This window comes from Lasioglossum baleicum, unplaced genomic scaffold, assembly GCF_051020765.1.
Source record: "Lasioglossum baleicum unplaced genomic scaffold, iyLasBale1 scaffold1563, whole genome shotgun sequence".
NCBI classification, from domain to species: domain Eukaryota; kingdom Metazoa; phylum Arthropoda; class Insecta; order Hymenoptera; family Halictidae; genus Lasioglossum; species Lasioglossum baleicum.
The window spans coordinates 16,011-21,618 of NW_027470622.1; the positions used below are offsets into that span (position 1 = coordinate 16,011).

At 33.6% G+C, this 5,608-nt stretch overlaps 2 pseudogenes; one reads left to right on the plus strand and one right to left on the minus strand.

Annotated features, from left to right (window-relative positions):
* Window positions 1–928: 928 nt before the first annotated feature.
* LOC143220778 (peroxisome assembly protein 10-A-like) lies at window positions 929–1,925 on the plus strand (annotated as a pseudogene).
* A 314-nt stretch (window positions 1,926–2,239) lies between these two features.
* LOC143220779 (phosphatidylinositol-3,5-bisphosphate 3-phosphatase MTMR14-like) lies at window positions 2,240–4,837 on the minus strand (annotated as a pseudogene).
* Window positions 4,838–5,608: the final 771 nt, after the last annotated feature.

A 5,608-nucleotide genomic window follows, 5' to 3' on the forward strand; every position in this document is an offset into this window, starting at 1 on the left:
TAACCACCTGCTAGTTCCGTTCCTCGTCTAAGAACATACCCGCGATCGTATTCAAATTCCTGGTAACAGACCTCTTTCCCCTTCTTCTCTTTTCTATCCGTTTGTCTTTCGTTTTCTATTGCATTCTTTATTTTCTAACATCGCACGAAGCGATTCTTGGTAATTAAATAATTTTAACAGCAGTGCGTTTTAGTTTAATTATTCCACCAGCGAAAAACAACGGGACATTGTAACGTTGGTAAGTCATTCGCTTATTTCAAATATCATCGACGATATATTTCGCGTAAAGCTTTTCAAAAATTCACTCTCTCATTGCTTACGAATTAAAATAAAATTTACTCGTATTATGCGTTTATTTTACACGGATTAAATATTTCGTCTTTTAATATCATTATTATATGTTAATATAACAAACTCGCTTATATTTGAATTGTGTACATGTACGTGTATTTTCTGTTTCGAACTAAAATTTTTAAATAAATTGCCCGCTTAAATATTTAAAGTAAATGATATTAAAAATTGAGAATATTACCTAATACTTTTAACTTACTAAAAAAGTTGTTTCACCATGATTGTGCATGTTATAAATGATATTCTTCACGGTACCGCGTGATGTAATTTCCACGATGTACTTTAATCTTTAGGATACATGTATATAGAACTTAATTACTTTTTTTATATTCAACAGAATACGCATACGTATTTCTATTATAACCGTAACGTTAAATTCCGAAAAACAGGTGCTGGGATTGTTTGAAATATTTGATGTTATGTTTCGTGATGTTTCGAAGAATAATTTGTCTTAATTATATTTATTAATTCTGTGTTATTTTTAATATCGATGGTCACAGTCTTCGTACTTAGTTTACCAAGCCAGTACTATTTTCTAATCTTTCGCAAACGAGTTTAACAAGCTTATTTATCAGAGATGGAAGTTAAAAAAAAGTATCGAAAATTAAAAACTGCAAGTCAAGCTGAAATTCTACGATCACATCAGAGAGACGATGATTTCGTCAAACATTTGCGAGAAAAGATTATCGATGTTCTATGAATTATTGAAAAACGGGTGGGTTTGCTACCCCTTATCTACTCTGACATTCCATTTAAATTAATTTATTATTTCTTCACGACAGGAATGGGAAATCAAACATTAGGGGAAGAATACACCGAGATAGTGCAAGCCAATTTAGCAGCTCAGAAAGTTCCACGTGTATATGTATGTAATTGATGTAGCTACCGAGAACTATACTTAATTAACGTCCAATATTATTTATTATTCAGGCAAGGGTGTTGGCAGTAATTTTAAAATGTCTCGGAGAAATAGCGTTGATTAGATTACTGAAAAGATTAGAATTATCGATTAATCATCCTCACAGTAAATTAACTCCCACAGCTGTAACATTTTTAAATTCATTTATACAAAGAACGTATACCACGATACCTATTTTTATATTAGTACATAAAGGACTACTTTATATGTTTGGTGAATATTACAGTTTGGGTAAAAGAATATCAGGAATAGACTATGCAAATGTAAATTTTCCAAGATCCTGCAACAATATTAATCGATATATTTTCCATTACTCCTACTTTTTTCAAATTTGAAGGTGTATGGTCATCGGTCTACTGATGCTATTAGTTGGGGTTTAAGGATATTGGGAGTTGCTGCATTTGCGCAATGTTTGATAAAATTCTGGCAAAGCAGGGACAATGAAAGTCGTTTTGAGAAATAATTAACAGTTAACAAGAAACATAATAAGCTGATGTGCCAGTTGTGCCTTGAAAAAGTGCCAACAACTACCACACACTGTGGTTATTTCTTTTGTTGGTTTTGCCTTACTAATTGGCTGAATACTATACCACAATGTCCACTATATAGAGAACATGTTGTACCTTCTAGAATTGTGTATATAATGAATTTGTAATTATCTTAAAATACTTAGAATATATAATATAGTGAATATAGAAAATATATATATACAAAAGTAGCAAGTTTTTATTTATGTTACGCGTATACACGCCATTTTTTGTATAACAATGCATTATTCACATAAACGATAATGTACATTTGTTTTATTTTCATTGTACAGAGTTTTTATAAAATTCTAAATTGAATCAGAGAATCGATAACAATATACTCATAATTATGGGAATTGGGGGGGGGAGGGAGGTAATGACGTTATAGTTACTGATATGTGCGTTGAACGGAAAGAATTCCTACTTTCTCGGCAGTTACAGACTAGCTCGATTCAGAATTATCTTTCATTCGAAATCCAACAGTATGGCTATAGGCGTTATAAAATATTCTTTTTAAACACTGTGACTTTTCTCTCTGGGATCTAAAACAAAAGGTAGAACGTGTACCAGAATTTATAATTCTTTTTCCATCGATTACAAAATATGGTAATAAGAATGGTACTTACTGTGCCAAAGACGCACAAACTTCGTCCTCGATGATCGTAGTGCTCGATTCTTGTGACGCGTGTCCCGCACAAGTTTCACAAAGGGGCTTGCAAACTAAACTAGATGTCAGTCCGTCTGTGAGCGGAGCATTGGAAGTCGCGGAACCACGCAAACTACCGGTTCCCGATATCATCTGCCAAGATCCGCCAGACGAGGAGAATTCGTTTCGATGTCGAAGACGTCCAGGTTCAGGAACAGCGACCGGCGAAGTTTAATTAGGTGGTAAAGTTGATCAAGACCCATGTGCAATTCCCTCTTTGTTCGGAGATGAATAGAATGACCATGGTACAACGTTCCTACAAAATAAACGATTAAGAAAGGATACGTTATAACGTGGCGCAAAAAGATGAAATAAATAGAAAATAAATACCCGTTACTGTGACAGTCATCTTGAGTTTCTGTGGAAGCACAGTGAAACACCGCTGGTGGATTGTTATCTTGACTATCTCTGCTATTCTGACTAACAGATCTACACCAACTGCTCAGACTTAAGCTGGAACTAACCGAGCTCAATGTCACTACCGATTTGCTATCGAACATAACGTTATCTAACTGCGACTCACTGTCGTTGCGTAGAACCGTATGCCTTAGTCTGCTATGACGCGGATGATTACTAAACTCTTCGTCATGAATGTGCTTTATAAAATAGAAGCAAAAGAAAAATATCTCCTCTCCTTTGCTCAATCGATCCTCTAAATCATTGCCAAACAGCATCCAGTCGTACGCTATAGTATAATAAAGAATTTCATACGCGTTTAGCGACGTACGAATTGCACCGTCAGTCCGCAAACTGATCCTCAATAACGAAATAAATAAAGGTGTGCGATCTCATCCTATAAACAGGTTTATTAAGTACTTATCCAATTGAGAAATTATAGGGAAAGAAAATATTATACGGAAAGAAAAGTATACTTGAGATACAATGAATTAATATCCCGCTGCTAGTATCGCTCAAATATCTTAATACGAGTTTCAAATAACTTTGAGTTAATTCAACTAAATCCCAGACTTGATATTGATCCCAATTAATTCGTAACTGAGTCGAAATTGAATCTTCTGGCACGCCGATTTGCGCATTTACGTGAGTCTGAGACCAATCAAATACCAAACCTTTAGCCAAGTAGTCATTTTCTCTAAACTCCCTAAAGAATTCTCATCCAGGGTATTGCAGTGAAATTAAGGTGAAGTCGGAATACCTTTTCTCTGTGTCTACTTTCTCCGAGGATGTCACGCTGAGTACCGAACAAAAGAGCTCTGTTTGAGGTCCTCTCTAAGTGGATTCATACAATAAAAAAAAACTGATCATGCTATTAACTGTTATGAAACTTCACTGACTCTGTGAAGAACTGAAGGACTGCTTTCCTAGCACTCCTTGCTTTTTCTTTTGCTATTTTTTTATTTTCTTTAATTTTTTTGTGTCTGAGCAATTTTTTTTATCACAAGAGGACTACAGAAACAGTGTCATATTTTAATGATATTTAAGAATGTATAATATACAAAAAATGATTTACAATGATACATTAGTTTAAAATTGATTTAAAAATATTTCAAATAATTAATACTAATTTCAGTTCCACTGATATTGTAAATAATGTAAAAAAAAAAAGAATGGAGAAGCGCATATCTGAAAGGCAGTATTATTTTCTCAATTAATACATGCATCAAATATTGCTATCAAAATCGATTTACTTACTACATTCCAAATTTGACCTTTTTCTTCTCAACCATAAAGTCAATAATGGTTCCTACATTAAGAGTTTTCAAAAGCTTGATGTCTTGACGCCTGACTTTATCAAATAATTGCCAGTCACTAAGTGCAGAATCATTCCTCTGAGCTTCATCTGCTTGTTGTTGAATGGAAGCTGATCTAGCCCATACCTACCATAAATTTCCGGTCTACCAGATAGAGTTGCTGATCTGCATACATGTCTACAATTATACAATATTACCCGCAGAGTTAATCTTGAACGACACCTGGCAAATCTAGCACTTTTAATCAATTCCCTCAATTTATTGGCGTCATACATGTTTTCATATATAGCTTCTGTTGTGCGTGGCAGTGGTGGTGGCGTATCACACATATGTGGACTCCTATACTTCTTATATTCTAAAATGATAAGATGGCTAGGATAGCGCGCACTGAGATCACCTCCGTTATTGTTTATGATAGAGTAAGTATAATCTAAATCAGTGAGCAGCTGACATCTTTGCATGATTGCTTGACTCTAGAAAAAAAATATTGTTTATAAAATTTGCATATGAATGTGCATATAAAAAAAGAAATTACCGTGCTATCTGCATCCTTGGCTCTATAAGTATTTTTCGAGAAGTATATTAGAAGCTCCTGTAAATCTTGAATGGTGATTTCTGTCATGATTGAAGCAAGTTTTCTGAGAATGTGGTACCCAATATTTTAACTAAAGGACAATTTTTTCTTTTTAAGGTGGTCCTAAGTTTCTATAATTTTTGTAAGGATGCTCATGAACCATTAATTGTAGCCAATGTCTTGCATATGAGAGGCACAAACACTGTATTTAAAATATACCACATCACAATTTAAAGTTTTTTTGCTGCTTGTAATGACTTGTTCTTCGGTTTGAAAAACATTATTTTTATCGTAAACGTAACGAGATTACAGGTTTATGAGAGGCAGAAGATTAAACCTACATTTCTTTGATTACTTATTCAACAGAAATATATATTTCTCTTTCATTTGTGTAATGTATTATAATAAATAAAGTGACCTTAAGTTTATAAATTATCATTTAACAAGCTTTACTTCTCATATACAGATTAGAATAATGATAAAGCATGTCTTGATCATCAAAGTCTAGATCTTATATAGTATATTTCATTTATTTTCGTTAGTCCGAAAATTTACGCTTGTAGTTTCACTTCTTTACTTAATTACGTATTCTTTTTCTTTTTTTCAAATATTTTTTCTCTTTGTTTCTTTACATCTGACTGCAAAACTGAATTCGAACTGTCTCCTTCATGTTGCAAATTTTTTTTTTTTAACAATGCAGTAGAAACCGAACAGAAGATTATTCTGTGGAGAATTTGAGCAACAATTTCGTCGTAACAATGGTAGAGAACGCTTCGTAGAACGACTTAACCTGAGTTCAAGTCATGCACGCTGCTTTCA